The following is an 18,990-nucleotide window of genomic DNA, read 5'->3' on the forward strand; positions in this document are numbered from 1 at the left end:
ACTTGGTAATTCGACCTCCTGTGTATACAGTATGTTTAAAAAGTATGTGAAAAAAATAATATCAGTACCTAATAAAATGTTTATTCATATTAAGTAAGTGTCTGCTTATTGTTATTTATTATTTTAATTAATATTCAAAACTCCATAGCCATTTTTTTTTTAAATTCAAGCAGGCGCCGATCAGAACTGTTAAGAATCGAACACGTATTCGTGACATTTTCCCCTCATTTTGGACTCTAGATAACGTTCCAGAATTTTTTTTGTACCTCCTCTTGAAACAACCTATATAATCTGAATGACTACGTTATCCTTATCAGTGCAGAGCCCAGGCATGGAGATAAATCAAAACATGCAGCGCAAAGAAAAGATTATGGAGCATCGGTTTTTGTAAGAATAAATAATTACCTTCTCTGTATCTAAAGGGAATTATCCCCGAAATTGTAATTCTACTTCCCTTGGGGAGGTTCTTTACCCTTATACCCGTTAAGAACGTTGCATTAAACGAGTAATTATAAGTTCCTAAAAAAAAAGAAACTGCGAATCCCTTGACTACGTGTTTATGAAGTTGACAACATAAAATGTTTATAATGCTAGCCACTGGCATGCCAAAAGGAAAATAAGTTGGAAAGTGTCAGTGGAGAATGTATTTTAGACTTACTTTTTCTTAAGTTACCACTCGCATCGGTTTTAATTTGAATTGAAACAAATGTTTTTAATATATATTCAATTACACAAGTGGAGTGTTTCAGCTGATACTTTTTAGATATCCCTCATCCACTTTACACATTAAACATTCAAATGATTCCTTTTGATAACCAACGAACCATTTATTTACCACCAGCTTCTGAGAGTAGGATTGTTTAGCGCGGCCATTTTTTAAATAGATTTCAGTGATTTGCTTGCCTTTTTAGCATGTCAAATACGATGTCATGAATGCTACTTAGCATGCGTCGTGCATAATTGAGCATCTGTCAAAGGCTACTTTATTAATCTTTATTGCAGGATCGAATATATATTTGTTGGTGCTTTATTAGCCTTAATGGTCGAAGGGATCTTGCTGAGCAAATATGCCTTTTGTTAGGACACAGAAATAGTAGGTAGCATGTCAATAGCACGCATGGCGCTGCTCAAATCTTTCTCTCGATGTGCATACAACCTGATCCGGGGGAAGTGTACAAGCGTTTAGATTTTACTGTTTGAGTCTACTTCGTTGCCATAACAGCATTATAATAAACTAAGTAAAATGACAGAAACGTAAGCGACTCAGCAATCATTTGATGTTTGTGTCTTTCAATGTATAAAAGTGCTGTTAACGTATTGGAAATTATATTCTCCATAATGCAAAGAATTCGATCGATATTCAGTTATCAGTAACTCCATTTTTCCTCTGTACCTTTTTTTTTTTTTTTTTTTTTTTTAACTCTTTGGTTGTGTTAATCAGTGTCAGATGAGGGCTGCTTACCATTATTATTTTTTTTTAATTCCCAAAAAATCGTGTTTTTCATCCCGAAAAAAAGTGATTTCTGTTTAATAATAAAATTAACGATATCGAAGCATTTTAAATTTTCTGTATTAAATAAATAAAAATCGACCTTTGTATTCTGCTTTGTGGTATTCTTTTTGTTACTTTTTGTAGTGTACAACAGCCAAAGGACTTCGCTGTAGCTGAATTCAGCTTAAATTCTGCACACATGAATGAATCTCAGTAGTAATAAGCTTCAAGTGACTGAATACCTCTCGCATCTTTTTTTTTTTCATCATATTCGAATGAATTCTATTTGCATGCGTTTCCAAATCAAATACCAGCGTCTTTCATGAGAGTAAACCAGCCTTAAGCCACGTATCATCATCTGACATTACTAACAGGCCGGCATTTTTCATATATATATTTCCTTAGACTCTATTAGTCATGCAATACCTTGAAGATCTTCCATCACGCATGGGACATAAGTTTAACCAATCGTTGCAATAGGTAGTCTTGCGCATTTGGAGAAATAAAAAAAAAAGAATTCTCATACGGAGGAAAAATGTTTTCGATAAATGTTTCTCGTGCAGAAAAACCTTCTTAAGGATGTTCACGTGATGTTTTTAAAAGGCCAGAACAGTTTGGGATTGTAAAAACTAACAAAAATGCAGTTGCCACAATTCTTTAGAAACTCCCACCCGGTACCCATCCACCCTATCTTCGTAAATGATGTCGTCCCTACCTGCCCTTTCTCAGTCGCTGTGCTTCTGAGAGCAGCGCAGTCGTTCACGACTGTCCTATTCATATTACGCAAATCGCATTACACTGCAGAGGATAAATGGAAATACCGAGGTCTCTGTTTTTTTGTACACAATCCTCTTTCTGTGTGTGCATAAATTACGCGAACGGTCTCTGTTTACAGAGCCCCGCAAACAAACATCTTACCCAAACACCGGCATTCACTTCTAATTCCTAAGACAAGAAAACACATTCAGGGTTCTCTCCACTGCCGGTGGCGTCCACAAAGAGAAATATTTCTTGTTCTACTCCTTGATATATGGGGTGTAGTTACTTATTTAAGGATTTACTTATTTTTTCGAAGGGACAGAGGATTGTTAGGTAAAAACGCACAGTGATGGAGGCATTTGGAGCGTTGTAATGGCCGCATCTGGTGACAAAGATGAATTAATCGAAGACATTAATTATTAACACTAAAGAGAACGGTTAAGAGGTACATAATAATGGATTTTTTTATTGGGCACTCTACTGTAAGCTAAAAAAAAGTGGAAAGAAATATAAATTCTTTACTGAACTGTTGATGAATGTTGAGTACTTAATATGGATTAACAACTGCGATTATTAATACAAGGAATCTGTTATGGAAAAAAAAAACGTTGGATGAATGCTAATGGATGATAATGATGCCCAAAGATAAAGTTATAATTGGATTATAAGGAGATTGTTGAGGACAAAGTTCGAGTTCTTATTATAATAGTCTGGTTGGATGTATTCTCGACACCAAACGCGTTCCTGGTCTGGAACTACAGACATAGAGAGAGGGAGGGAGGGATGCTGCCTTAAAAAGTCTGGAGACTTTAATGCGAAATAGGACAGAGGAGGTAAGCCGTAATGATATAGGATAGTTTAAGGTTTGGTCACGAGGCGCCATTAAATTGCATTTGCGAACTGTGAGACCAAATTATTATATCCTCAAGCGAAAGAAAAATGGCTTACGTATAATTTCTGTAGTCTGCGAAGGGAATTGGACCTCACACCTTCCCTACTGTAGATTTAGGACGCTCCTGTAGGAATTATTTCCAACTAGAACACGAAAGCTTTTTGTGAAATGAATTAGCTTTTTTGCAAATTGATCACCACCTGTGAAAAGCTTCGTTCCTGTTTTATATTTCTTTATTTCCTCTTCTATTTCCGCCTTTATTCGCGTACAAACGCCTCTGATTTCTTCTTCTTCTTCTTTTGTATTTACATTCCTTTATTCTCTTTTGTTCCAAAATTGCAGAGTTGTTACTTCAGTTGATTTCTCCCCGCCCTCTAACTACATTGACCCCTTAGAAACTGCGATACTTTCCGTGTCTAGAAGCGGTGATTTTTACCACTCTTAACTTCTGTTCCCCCTCGATAAGAAGCTAAATAAAGACGGAAACAGCCCTTTCGGAAACCGACGTCACTTTGACAAAGGCAGTGGTGCTTTATTAATCATTCCGAAGGAGGAGATAAAACCACTATGTGCCAGTGAAATTAAAAACATGTTAATTATCCCCCCCTTCCTATCCTCTCCCCGCGAAAGGAATTACTAATGTCTTGTCAAAGAAGCCAAAATGCACTTAATGCGCATTGGGGAAAGGGGAAGCGATACGGATGCAACTTAAATATGTACACACACCGGGTGGTTGAAATTTTCATTATCTGTTCGCGGGTAAAGAACCCCCCCCCCTCCCACTACAATAAACATTACCTACGTTTTTCGAGGGCACCTAACATCGATCACTGCGGACCGACAAATCACTCTTCAGTCAGTCCGTCCTGCCTCTCCAGGTTCATCGACCGACGCAGAGAGAACCTCGAACCATTAACGAACATACAGAGCGAACGTTAAGCGGCTCTGCCTACCGACACCGTTACTTCGCTACACGTGCCGGAACATTAAAGTTTCTGGACGGCCCTTTGCCGTAACACTCTCGACTTCTGTCATGGCATCGTCTCCATAGAAACTGAAAAAAAAGGATCAACGCTTATGTACACTTTCGACCGAATCCACGATCTATTAACTAGTTTTCATTCTACCATATCCAAACGACATCTACGGGCATGACTCGCTGAATGGAGGAGGTTAGACGAAGGCTTCCGTAAATTTCGCATCTTCAAAGTATATAGCTTTCTTTATGGATGCATCTTTACCACAGCGACCCATTTTCGAGACAACTCAACTGCGATGTCTGAATAACGTCTTACGATATTTGCTCGTCAAACTCTTTCCTTAAAATTGCGATAAAAGAAAAGGGGATGATGTATCTCGCCACCTGGTGGGCAATCTATGAGCTATACCCTTTTGCTTATATCTAGTTTCTTCGAGAAGCTGTGTAGGTATGATTTGTATATAAATAGCAAAGTGTTTCGCATTGATACAAAAAGGATTTAGAATATTTCATAGTAGACGTTGTTAATTATGGTACATTGTTACCCTTATTTTCTTTGTTTACAACTTTAATTTTTTTGGTTAGAATGTTTTTCACTGTTAATACACTTTTCAAGTTAGGAAGATTCTTCGGGGAGGGTCCCCTCGATATTCTACTGGATATCATGGATTCAAACACGTAATTCTCTATGTGTAAGTTTACCCCTCAGCTGCGGGGACATCAACATTAATTAACGTAACAATCTATCTGATTGTTGAGTTTCAAAAATCATTGCACTTAAGGAAGGACTTCCATCTTCCACTAAACAAGTCAGATCATTCTGAGTGAAGTCTGCGGAGTTTATTGGTCGCTGATTGGTTAGAATAATCGGAAGAATTAATTGATGATTGTATGTTATCTTTTTTGTAAGAAGCTTTTAATAAACTAAAGTACTATCTGTGAGTTCACCCAGAATGATCTGGCTTGTTTAGTGGAAGATGGAAGTCCTTCCTTAAGTGCAATAATTTTTCATAGCTTAACCTAACATAACCAATCAACGATGGCAAACGCTGTAAAATATAATATAGACACCCTCAAGCCCCAGTACTGCATTTTGGAACTATCGCATCATTGCAGAGATCATAAGGTATTCAATAAGATGGCTGTTTCATGTTTTCCACTGTCATCTCCATACAATATACGTTCTGTGCTATCGTAATTCACATCCTGTTTTCAAAACTCTCTCCCGCACTGGTAAAAGGGTATTCAGGAAGCAGAATTCGATACTAGGAACTCACGAACGAGCAGATAACCTAAAGGGTATTGGATTGAAATAATATAAAATGTCGCGCCACATCTGCAGTTGTTAAATAACACAAGTGAAGTGGCCAGCCAACATACCTGAAGTAAACACTCTTAGCACACGTGACCTCCAGGCCTGCCGAATAATAAACTTCTCACTAGTGCTTACTGACGATCTCCACACGTGCTGCGGTCAAGCAAATAAAAGGAGAAGATATCAGCGTGGCGTTCTGAGTACGCGTCCTGAGGCATCCACGTCGCCAAGTCATATCGTAATGTGCCACTTATTGCCTTAGAGAGGCCATTAACTTAATGGTTCCTTGCAGTGAAACGAGGGCATCCTGTGAATTTTGAACTCCAGTTTGTTTTGTGCACACCTAAGGGATGGGGGAGGGAGGATGGGGTTTGTCACGAACGATGGGGAAGGGTAAAATTTACACAGGAAGTTCATCTACCTTTGCCGATTAAATTATACTGATTTAACCTGGCCAGTGATGCTGTGACATTCGTCTTCCTGCTTAATGTAGTTTCCTGTCATTCCTCTCGCAAAAGGAAGCTAGAAATCCTCGAGGTATTAGAAAATAAGATGTTCTAAGATGAATACACGCTACGTGCGTACACAATGCTTGTACCACCATCTGTCGTTTTATGACATTGTTGACCCCGCTATGCTTACAGCTGGATCTAGTTGGACAGAGTTCTTGTTTCTGGTAGTAATCTTATTACTGGGCTACAGCTTAAGAAACTGTGACTGTCTCAACAGTTTCATTCTTTTTGACTTCAGTTATTACTTCTTTTCATAACTGTAGTCTTTGAATATTTCTACTGCCAGTCTCTTTCTTATTGCTTATGTAAATTTTATAAACTTTAGCATTATATCTTTGTTTTCTCTTTGCTTTCAGGTCTGCACTGCCTCTTCTTTTAATCAAGACGTCGCTGCAGCATCTCAGATACTTGTGTGTGTGTCAGGGTGCTCAGGAAGTAAGTGTTGCTGGCTTTTTTTATTTTATTTTACTGTCTCTTATCAATGTCGTGTTGCCTTTTGTCCTTTAAGAGAACTTGTTTGTGTCAGTGGGTCCGATTCTTGCTATTCGTGTTAAAAAATACGTTTATGTGAATAACGCATAGTTTAAAATTGTTTTAAAATACATAAATTATTTAATTCGCATAAACCACTAAGTTCAATGGATGGTTTCAAGAAATCGTAATAGATTTTTGCACTAATCCGTATACTTTTAAGCCATGCATATATTGTTTTGTATCTACACTTTAACCTGCTATGATGATGATTCAGAATTTATATCACATGGTTTCCAGTTTCTTTTGCTGCAAAGACTTCATTGGACGTCTTCCGGTTATCAAGAAATGTTTTCGCCAAGTAGCAGTTGACAAAAATGAAACGCAATTTCTTTTCCATGAAGGAATTAAAAAAAAAAAAAAACAGTTTAAATTTGACTTTTCAATTGATGGCTTGCTGTGTGGCTGGTTTTTTGCCTACTTTTCGAATATTTTTGAGTTTACACTTCGATTCAAACGAATTTACAATTGATGTGTGCAGATTCTAAGGCACCCAGACGGGGTGTTTTATATCGATAGGCTGTCTTGGAAGAAGGTGACTGGTCTCCACTCAAATTACAATCGCCAGCCGTTGAGAACTGGTGTTTACAGTCCAATACAATCCAAGTTTATGTTATATCTGAGTGGACTGGAGGATATCCCTTGTGGAGCTTCTATTCTGTTGCGCGTTTTTCCCCCCAAGATGGGGGATCTTTTGAATGAGGAAGTTGACACATTTTAGATCCAGAATCCCTAACAATGAGCCTTTAAGCGGCCAAGAATAATTTTTATTGTAGTAGTATCCATTTTATCAGTCGCCTTCTTCAGTTAGACTTCTCCACTATAGCCTATTATACTAGATTAAAGAAAAAAACATTCTTATTTTAATGGAACCGGAGCTTGTCGCTCATATCTGTAGTACTTTGTCTGTAGAAGTGTGTTCACAGCCGATTTGTATTTTCTGGCTGAAAAACTCGCATCACTCATGGGGGTACCCTATTCTCTCCGCCTGAGATCGGCTAACTTCAGCTTCGTTTGAAGTGGACATAGCGATTCTTCCAGTAGTCGACGGGAAGTGAACCTAAACCTCTCCCAACGAGTAGTAGATAGTAATATATCGTGGGGTCTAAGCTGCCACTGAGGTTTCCATTATTGAATCACTGATTAATTCGACCTTAATTTTACGTTTTTTTTTTTATGAATCTTCAGATCAAGATTAAACTGAAACTGCCACTTCATTAGGTTGGGATCGATGTAGAGGTGAAAATTTTAGCCTAATATGATGGCACTCATTGCTTTCTGAAAACCACTCAGCAGTTCCTGGTAAGGTTCATCGAACAACAATTTTTTCCTTGAATCTTACTCTATAAGGCATCTATTTATAAGCAAATCGGCTCTACTTTTTTTACAACCTCATCTTCCCCCTTTCTCTTCTCCAAACAAAAAATCTACATCTACTTTATAAGTCAATTGAATTAAAATCAAGAGGTTTTTTTTTAAAATTCTATCGGATAAATGATAATTGAACAATTCAAGTGATTTGGAATTGATTATTGGAACTGCAGAACTCTTCAGTATATTTTATAATTTTAAATTCTACATATATCGCCTATTTATATTTATTTTATATAATAACTAACCGAGGGAGAATGGAAAGGATTAAAATAATAAATTTTCTAAACAAAGGTTCCTGTTGATAAGAAAACACAACAATAGAGTTTTCTACAGACACCTGTCATGGTAAGATTGATCCATTAGAACAAAAGGAGACCCTTGATTTGGGCTATCTATAACAGCCCAAATGGCTCATTGGTTTATTGATCAGCCACCTTTCCCAGTCATTGTAATGCCGGTATCGGTTCTGGCGATAGTTTGATAACTCTTCCCAAATTAAGCAGTGTGTTCGTTCACGGATCGCTTCATCTACTGTAGAGTTTCTTGACCTTGCACACCCGCTCTTCTTATGCGCGACACTTAATAGATCCCTTTCATACTGCTTGATCTCTTAATAAACTTTCTGAAGTCCATGTCTGCGTTCTTTACTTTTAATCATTCATTCTTGCGTCACACTTGCTACAACGCTTTCTTAATAGAATCTTTTGAGCCGTCATCATCTTCCCTCCCCCATCTTTCCCCTTCCTTTTCCCATCTCGTTAATAGAGCCAGTCAACTGTTCGCGCTTCCACATAATCCGTACAGCCATTATTGCAATTCTTCAGGTTTAACAGAATCTCTAATCTTCAGTTAACCTATCTTCGCAAGGGGATCTCTAATAGAATTAATTTGGTGATGTTATTAACGTTTTTATAGCGATTCTCGGAGTCTGTTGTGGGAGCTCATTCTTTTTACTTCTTTTGAAAATTGATCACAGCCCTTACCGTGTTACCTCCACAACACTAACCTCTGAACCCTATGAAATTAGCTAATTTTAAGATGGCAGCATAGAGTGGTGTCGGAGCAACCTTTGGTGTCCCATAATTGCACAGATATTAATAGATATTTGCTTTATTGGTTGTTTCTCTCTATGCAGTTAGTAACCCTTCCTCTTTACCCACTTTCTGCTGAACTGGATCTTAATTCCATGCTATATTCCGATACTACTGATATTATTAATCCATATCCATCAATCCTTGGAATTTTTGAAGACATTTGTATAGTTTCTCTTTCCTCAATAAAGGTTATATTTATTTATTGACACTTGCCATCATATCCGCTTAATATGATTATTGTAAAAGTATATCAAACACTCGGTTTTCGGCAAACTTTCCAATGTTTTAAAATTTCCTAATTAATTTTAAAAAATGATGCGATTATTCAATGTTGGAAAAAAATGGGGTTTATAGCAATTATCTGTTCTCACCACAGTATAAATTATCCTATAACATCTAGAGTAATGGTTAATTCCAGAGGTTAGACATGTAGATGGCAGTACCAGTTAAAAGAAGGATATAAAAGGCAATGCACACTTAATGAGTGGTTGACAGAATATAGAATGACAAAAAGGAACTAAATCCCTTCACAAGTTGGTCTCATCACATGGCAGCAGAAAGAGTGGGAGATCCAAATTTAACTTCGCCAGTCGAAAACAAAAGGTAGCGCGACTTTCATCCCAAGCCAAATAGACCACTATTAATGTTGAAACAGGGCGAGAAGAAATCGCAGAGGCTACCTTAAAGAATTTGAATAAGTGTAAGACCAACAGCCATCAGAAAAACACTTCGTGGAATGGGTACCCATGGTCTCCCAGTTGCTCCTGAGTCAAAACTGTCTCCCTGAAATCCACAGCACCGCTTGATGCAGAAAAGGAAGCATTAGATATTATAGCAGTGGTAGAACCTGATGTGGAGTGATGAATCAAATTACACATCCAGGAGTCAGATGGACGCACTTGGGTGTGGCGCATGCCCAAAGAGCTATTTCGTCCAGATCGTATTGCACCAACAGTGAAGTTCGATGGTGGTAGTGTGGTGGTTTAGGTTTTACATTGTCTGAACTGATGTGCCCCAGAGCTTTGCCGATGACATTTAAATCCATGATGGTCATACCTGATATTAAATATTTCTTTTTTCTAACCAGCTTCTTTTTTCATTTAGTGCCCCATTATATTGGAGAATTCGTACTTGTGTAGTAAACAATTTGCATTAGGCTTATGAATATATGTTTACGTAAGGGTTAGTTTAAAATTATACCTTTCGCAAAGCTGTTGACACAGGCTCTGCAGATTAAATCAGATGGAAGGCTTTGATTTGAGCGCTATCAAAAGAGAAAAATTCTACCTAGTCTTTATAAACATGTATTGTAAACAAATTAACTGAAAACTAACTGCAAACAAGGGAGCTCATGTCACGACATTGTTACAGATCAGATTAAGAAATCAGGTGAGCGAGCCCGATGACAGCGGAAGGCTTGTAGTTACAAGGGGATCCCCCTACTACCACTCCCCCATCCTTTACCACGATAAAGGCAGGATTATGAAAGAGAAAACATAGGTGGTAGAAATGAAAGATTATGTTGGAGAACACACTTAACAGGCAACATGATAGATGGCAAATCAACTTAAGAAAATTGATTAGCCATAGCGATGGCAGCTTCGCGATTAACTTCGGTAAACGAGCTCCGCGATCTGATCCTAGGGTGGTGGATTAAATTAAGAAAACAAGGAGAGAATAACGCGCTAATAGGCAAAGATTTCTTCTTCTCTGGAACCCCTTCTTAGATAGTGTCGATAACTGTGATGCATTGCGTAACGGATTCGATAATGCGATGGGCTTCCAAGAATACCTTCAGAAAACAAATGACGGCCAAAAATTACCAGTCTGTCTTAGCAGTCAATCTATACTTAGCTCGCTCTTAAAATTACGACCGGGTTTACAGATGGGCGGGAAATATCATTAAAAAGTTGAACAAGCCTGATTAGAATGGTTGGATTAATGGGCTAAGAAATTAAACGGGGGTTGCTGATCCGCTGTGAGGTCAGAATATTATTTACGTGATCGCCTTAATCATTTTATCTCTGTGGGGACACGAACTCTTTGCGCCCACCAACTGCAAGAAAGGGGTTGCGAGGTACAGAGAGAGAAATCTTAAAGCCTTCCTAAGGCTATAAAGGATTCTGGAGAGGGGACTTTCACACATAGTTCTGGATTGGTGAGTGAATAGTTAAGAAGACGGTCAGATATTCTAAAGATGGTCGCCATTACTGAAGTGGTAAATTTGGCAGTGTAAAGAGCACCAAGAGCTGTAAGTTATTATTCATTCATTCTGAGGTTATTAGGGAAGAAACCACATCACGGAATTGATCTCTAGGGGGGGGGGTGCGCGTACATAGGTGTTGTGGATGATAGTTACGTATCGTGATCTCATTTAAAATACTTCGATTACGTGACAATTTAACCATCATATAACTGCCAGAGACAACAGCAATGTTTTGATGCGCTGGTGCTTCGAGTTTAATTAACTTAGTTCCATTAAACACGCCTTATGTTACAGCGAGAGCTTCCTTCGACAACCGAGTTTTCTTTTCACTCCACAGATGTTGTTTCTCTGAGATTTTTCACTACTGGCGATTCCTCAGTTTCGGACTGCATGTTCAACAAACCGAGTGCACAAACTAATTTCTGTTAACCTTTCCCTCGTGTATCAAGCGGCTGTGGAACGTCAGGAGGAGGAGGATTTTCGTATACGGAGTTCATAATATAACTCTTATAGCAATCGAGGTAATTATAACTGCGTCCAGATTCTCAGCGGTCCACTTAGGGAGGCAATGGTCTTCGGGGTTCCGCTTTGGGTAGAAAAACGTGTTCGGGAGCCATCTGTTGAAATGTGAAAGAGTAGATGGGGAACCGATCTCATCAAACAGCTTTCAGGAAAATATTTAACTCCTGGAAAACTTTGCTCCACACCACCGAATGGGAAATATTCCTTGGCCACTTAAATCTTTTTAGTTGGAGGGAAAGTTGCTTGATCTTTTGCAGATGTTATTCGTTTATACTATAACGGTGTAATTGGAGGGAGTGGAATAACTTTCCATCGATTCCTGAAGTTTATCCAACGTTTATCTTTTGATATGACTGTCATATAATCCAAATTCCATATACAAGCAACTGAAATACTACACCCAATTTTTGTTTCTTTTTTCTTTTAAATAGAACTGTAACCTGCAATCAATGCGCTCTTTTAAATAGTCGTTCGGACATTGTAATGACTTGCAATTCTGTTTGGGCGACTCCTCCCTTTTTGTCTAATTCGTCAGCTTTTCGCATTCTAAAACATAATTCGCGAAGTTGACAAAAGTGTTAATTAATTCTTCTGCACTCTCTCTCTGTCTCTCGGTTCTAATTTCTCTAGATGCTGGAACAAAAATTCATCGAAATTTCCATTTTCCGAAAGTGAGTCAGCCGTGAAGGGTAGTCGCAAATTCGTAATATTAAGCAGCACACGGAGAAAAACATCGCGAAAAGCTTTAAAACTAGAGGAGCAGGTGCAAAATAGATTCGATGCGGGATTTGTTCTCTGCTACCTACTTGTAGTTTCGGGCGATTCACTCAAGGGTAAACAGAGAGCGAAAGACAAATCGAGTTTCATACTTACATTACGCTTCGCTCTTGAGATTTAGCAGTCAGGTTAGATTCACACGAGAAATTTAAATGAGTAGGAGATGCGCTAACTGTAAGAAGTTGGTGTTGCTGCCGACTCTCCCTCGAATGATGGAAGTTTTCAAGTGATCATTTCAAAACTTCTAAATGTTGGTTACAGAAGAAATTAGAAAAATAAATTCTGGAGAAATTAGTTTCCTCTCTAAGTTTTTGTTCGACACCAGTCACATCTTGGTTTTTTATAATAGCCTGCAGGTGTGGTTGGATGTCCCCTCCCCCCAAGTTACTCCCTTTATTGAGGCTTTAATTTTCCTTGTATGACACCGGCATGACTAAAGACTCTACGGATGTGAATGGAAGGTGTTGGAGTTGTCGTTGTTTCTGCGTGTTAGGGTTTAATGGCAGCCATGTCTGAAGCCATCCTTTAATTGGAGTACTTTGCTGCTCAGATGGCCGAGTCAGAGTGCTTCAGTTGCACGAGACCAAATGGAATCACGTAAATGGAACTTAGCGGATTTTTTTTTTCTTTTAAAATGGCTTGGCAAGGATAAATTTCCCCTCGGGGACACTCCTTTCCTTACTTTGTGTTGGTCTTTCTCCTTCTATCGATCTTATCGTCCTTTTACTTCTATTAGTTAGCACGCTATCCTTCCTTTTACGAAAGGGGAGGTTTCGTACACACACGGAGTTTTTGCTGCGCTCTACTCTACCACCGTACTGTCTGTTTGTACGATTTAATTTATTTCCTTGTGCCAAACTGTGATTCCCTTACTTCAACTCTCTCAACTTGCTCCAGTTGTCCTGGTACCGTCAATAATGCCACTTTCTATTTCTGACAGCAAACGACCTTTCGTCTTTTTGTTACACTTTGACCCACTTTCTTACGTTTTCTATTTTCAACGCAAACTCCAACATGCGGCCATTACATTTTGTTTCTTATTTTTCATTCACAAGTTTCGAAGAGTAAAGACGCCAATGTTGGCACTCTGCCAACTCACCTATCGACAGAAATTAAAGATATAATTGTACCAGCTAACAACGTGCCCAACCTACAATAGACAGCGCAGTTGGAGAAATTGAAAATACAGTGGAAAAGACGCACCAATCTGGTAATCCAAGTCTGGCGAATATAGGGAAAGTAATAAAAGAAGCTAATTTCATTTGATTTGGTTCTTGAACTGCTTTCGACACATCATACGGTTATGGAGTTGTACATATTGCGTCTCACCCGCTGTGAAAGAGGGTTTGCGTTTAATGGGAAAGCTGGAAGTAGAAAAAATCTTATAAACAAAAAAATACGTAATAAAAATCCATCCTTCAGTAATCGAAGTATTAGTAATTTTGCGCAATAACGTTCTAAGAAGCGTGAAAGGTAATACGAAGAATGTAATAAAATGGTACTTCAATATCCGGGAAACTTTGCATTAAATCAGTTTTTGGTAAGCCCCCTCTATAAAAAGAACAACGGAGATATAAATGTAGACGTCTTAGAGCAGCTAAGAATCCCAAGCCATTTCAGATTCAGGGAAGATCCATTAAAACAAGACACCTTTCGTGGACATAAAGTCCATTTCATTATCTGGGGACAGACAGAAAGATGAATAATGGATATTACTAGAAGCTAATATACCCACCAACCAATGTAGGTTGAGATGAAGTCAAACATCTATAAAAGCGTGTATTCCAATAAAATTTTTAGGAAGAATAGCGAAAGTAGAATATACTGGATGTTTTCTTGAAGGAAGTGGTGGAAGAAATGGTTTAGGAGCTGTTCGTCAAGTTAATTCTTTAGAGAGAGGATAAAAAATAATGATTCAGGAACACAAAAGTAGCTGTGGAATCATTAATTCAAAAATTTAACTTACACGCAGTTTGCTTCTTCTTAGCCACAGTAAAACTTGTCTCCCGATCAGTTACTTTGTTCGGTGCTTAAATGGCTTAGTGGATACTTAAGTCTTTGTGGCTTAATTTGTCACTTCACTCTTGTTCTGCTGTCATTTAGCCGAACAAAAATAACAGTTACTAAGATTGATATTTTTCAGATATCCAACTTCCTTAAAAGGACAGGAAATAGTAATAATCTGACTGGAAAATCTCGTTTAATAACCGTACAAATTTTTAAATAAAGTTTTAGTCCACGCGACTCAAGTAACTATGGTTAAATAAAACAAAGCCTGTAGCGATTCGTAGATCCATTCGAATCTACGAAACGAATATCAATTCGATTCACAGTTGTTCCACCTACGAGTCGAATGAGAAGAATCAATTCCAGATGAAGCTTGTTGGTTAAGTGGCGTACAGAAAGTTGGAAAATTGGATTCGTTTACTAAAATGAAATAGTAGTTCGTGCTGCTATTTTATTTTGGTACTCTTCGCCTCTTTCTGCGAGTTCCTCAACGAATCTCCCGAGTACCAAACTGCCTTGTCACGGTGACTGCCGCATCTAATCACCTTGTGACGCACTTTGATTTCAGGGAAGCGAATCGTGTACATCACTGCCAACTGAACGTCAAGGTAATCCAAACTGGGGAAAATCTGGTGATTGATTACACCACTGGCACATTGTATTTCTTCATTAATGTCACTTTTATTTGATTAGGCTAATGAGTCTAATAATCAAGCACATTTTCATTTGTCTCCTCGCTATTTCACCTTATTTCCCTTTCTTCTCTTCGAGAAATCTAAAATTACTGGCTCTCTTTGTGTGTGCGTGTGTGAGGGCCGGAAACCTATATTTTAAGCACTAACTGTAAAATCGTGCGTGTTATTTTATTATGATTATATTTCTCCGATTTATCATAAGATACGAATGGAAGCTAATTGAAAAGGCAAATCACGTCCAGAAATGCGTAGTGCGATTCATATTTTACAATTAGTGGCATCAGTTCGTGATCTTGCTACGGCTTTTCCACGTGAGCAGCGCGTTGCTTTCATTCGGAGCACGTGGTGGGTGGTTGGAATACAAGAAGCGTACATTTATTACTGCACAACGATTGAGCAAATCGTTATAAATATTTAAATATCGGCAGTACGATGAAGAGTAGTAAATGTAATTTCAGTTTTGCTAAACCACACACCTCTCTCTCTCTCTCATATATTTAAACAGTATATATATGTGCATATTTTTAATAAAGTTGTACCAATCTGTGCTACTTTGCTTCATATGATAAAACTTTGAAAATTTAACTACGCATTTTTTGTTGATGCATTTCAGAAAAACAGTTTATAAATATGTGCCTATATTTGTAATTCGTTATTTATAGTCATCGCACTTCGTGGCCTTTTTTTTTTTTTTACCCTCCATATTTTTCGAGCATTTTAGCTTCGGGTATTTATAATAATTTATCCATAAAACGAATGAAGAAATTCAAGTTATTTTGTTGTTGTTGTTTTGTAATCAAGGTAATTAATAACTGCGTAAATTTTGAAAATGACTGTGAGCTGTGAAAATGATTTTTATCCTGAAATGTAATTTACGAGGTGTGATGAAAAAGTTCCTGGACTGAACCGCTTATTAACTATTCGGATGGATCTTCTTTCAAGTAGGTTCCTTGACACTATACACCAGTGGTTTCGACCTCTTTTAAAAAAAAATATATATATATATATATATATATATATAATTTTATTATTTATATAGAGGTACTAAATAAACATCAATTATAGATCACCACAAAATACACCCTTTTATAATGAAATAAATATATAAATTAAAAAAAATAATAATAAGTTTAAGTAACTTAAACCCAAAGTACGTGGCACCCCGTTGAAAGCCAGTGCAATACACCAATTTCAATATTTTTGGGAGCATTTCTTATGGGCTTCTCTTGCAATTGCTCTATGTTGGGTTCTGAATAATTTCTCGAGTCGTAAATCTGTAAACTTTCAGGGGTGAGGGAACTTAAGCTTGAGAAATAATAAATAAAATAAGAGGTTAGGGGGTTTAAACTTAGGAAACAAAAAGTTCTTTCCTTTGCTCGTTTTACTTAAAATATCTGTTATATTGTTGTTGTATCATTTATTATGAAACAAAATAAAAGGAATAAAATTTGATATATTTGATTAATACAGAGGAGAACATTTGAATTATTTATGATATATAGACAGGCATAGGGGAATGGTGATTGGCGAGTCCCCCCCCCGTGAGTTCCCTTCCATTATTTTGAAATAATATCTAAAAGATATTTAATTACCGGATCTACAAACTCAATTTTAGTTGCGCATATTTAACTAAATAATAACAGCTCTATTAGCAAATAATTTGAAAATATGAAATTTTGTTCTTAGTTTAAAAATCTCTATTAATTTCTCAGTTTCAGTAGCTTGAAATAAAATCAAAATCTTAATTTTAGCTTCTCTTTTAGATTATTGTTATAGCCATTGCATTTTAGTGTTGAAAATTGGTATTTTTTCTCCAGAACTGCTGTTTGATTGAAACTAATTCAATACAAATGCTCTGCTGGCTTTATTTTTGACTTTTATTCGACGTCAGTGATATATTATACTTCAAATAGACACGCTGCAATTAAATTTTTCATTTGATGTCGAATGGATAATAAAAAAGTGGATCCTTGGAATAAAGTACGGAAAAGTAATTTCTTTCAACTTATTTTGTTTATGATCGCGCAGATGCATCTACGCGATCCTTAGTTATGAAGCAGAAATATGATCAGGAGAGACAGAATATTCCTCTCGAATGTTGGGTTTTCCAGTGGTTAGACTGCAAATTAGGATATACATTCACCATATCCAGGGATCAGATGTACCGGAATCTCAGGATCATCGCATCTAGTGATAAAGCAAGGAAAGATAGCTCTTCTATTAAAACTATTTCTGAAGCTGCTGTTTCACAGAATCACAACTACAGTCACTGCAGCTCTTTCCAGCCGAAATTTTACGCCTTCTGTTTGAACAGATTTCAACAAATGGACAGACTATTCCTAAACTTTGCACTTCAAGTAATAAACCAACAGCATCCACTGCCACAAATTTGTCAGTAGCTAAGTATACAGAAATTAAATCATTTCTGTATACTTAGCCAGACAATGTCATTGTCTGGATAAGCCCAGGAACTCAAACTAACCAAACATAAAGGTAATGAACATCTTCGTTACTGAACCATTGCGAATATTATTCCAAGTTAAAACAATTTATCTATAAAATGTTCATTGCAAATGGTAGCAAGCGTCTATTACATTTCCCCTCATTTGTATTAATTTTATTTGTATAATTATATTTTTCCTTATAACTTTGAAATTTTTTCTTTTCCTTATAACTATGAAATTTTTTTTAATCATTCCTGTCCAAAGCCGTTATGGAATGCTCTATTAAAGCAATAACTGATTATCCAATTACTTTTACTGTACTATGCAATACGAACTGTACATTTACTGTACTTTTTCTTGGTTGGTTGTTGTTTTTGGGTTTGAGGAGCATCGGCGACTAAGGCCATATTGCTCAGTGTATATTGTCTGTAAATTGCGTGTGTTCTGAGGTCGATTTTCTATTTGCTGGACGAAAAACCCGCGTTTCCGGGAGAAAAAGATCATGCTACCCTCGCCTGAGACCGACTAATTGGGCCACGTTGTGAAAAGACCCATAAAAATTCCTCTCGTCATCGACGGAATTTGAACTCGGGTCTTTTCCACCCGGTTTGGGGAGGACGGCGATTCTACCAGTTGTGCTACCCACGAGGACTGTGCTTTTTCCATGTACTGTATCTTACTTTACAATCAAAAATGGCTTCATTTGATGAATGTGAATATGACCATTCAAGAACCGGATAGAATCAGCTCTAGAGTTAGCCACATTTGGGAAGCTTCACGCACTGCCCTATTATTAATATACGGACACCCCTCCATGGCTGGGGAAACAGGTCCTATGCATGCAACAAGTCACAGAACCTGGTATAAATATGCACACTGAGCTTTGAACAGACAATTGCAAAAGTGGACATGCAAGATGACACGTTCAACGGAATTGATCACCTGAACATATGCTAGACGCTGATTAACATGGTGCAAGGAGCGCGAATCCTGGACTGTAGAGAAGGGGAAAACAGACGAGTCGAGATTCGCACTCTACCAGTCTGATGGACGTTTCTGGGTATGGTGAATGCCAAGGGAACTGTTCGTTCCTAATTGTTTCCACCCAACAATGAAGTTTGGTGGAGGCAGTGTCATGGTATGGGGCTCCTTTTATGATTTGGCTTGGGCCCATTAGTCGTTATCGACAAAACCATGAATGTAGTGGCATGGTATTTAGGTTTAGGCGCCACCGGCGGTTTCCCACATCTGCGCCATATGTGCTCTGTGATGAAATGCAGAATTACTGCACAGCCAGAAAAAAAAAACTTTAATGTCTGGTTAATATAGTATTGTGCTTTGTTCTGTTGTTGTGTCTGGCTGCTTGGCCGCGGGGCCCCTAGTTGGACCCT

The 18,990-nt window shown here is 37.7% G+C and overlaps 1 protein-coding gene across 2 annotated transcripts in view; it reads left to right on the forward strand.

The window, feature by feature from the left end:
- Window positions 1–18,990, forward strand: part of LOC150080687 (plexin-A2-like) — a 1,379,917-nt gene that overhangs the window by 236,227 nt on the left and 1,124,700 nt on the right. For both annotated transcript variants that reach the window (XM_090381876.1, XM_090381877.1), the window contains exon 2: window positions 6,306–6,384. The gene's annotated coding sequence lies outside the window, so the exon portion shown is untranslated. The remainder of the gene's footprint in view (window positions 1–6,305; window positions 6,385–18,990) is intronic.

Source organism: Mastigoproctus giganteus, chromosome 9 (genome assembly GCF_048544385.1).
Source record: "Mastigoproctus giganteus isolate SK-2022 chromosome 9, ASM4854438v1, whole genome shotgun sequence".
Lineage (NCBI taxonomy): Eukaryota > Metazoa > Arthropoda > Arachnida > Uropygi > Thelyphonidae > Mastigoproctus > Mastigoproctus giganteus.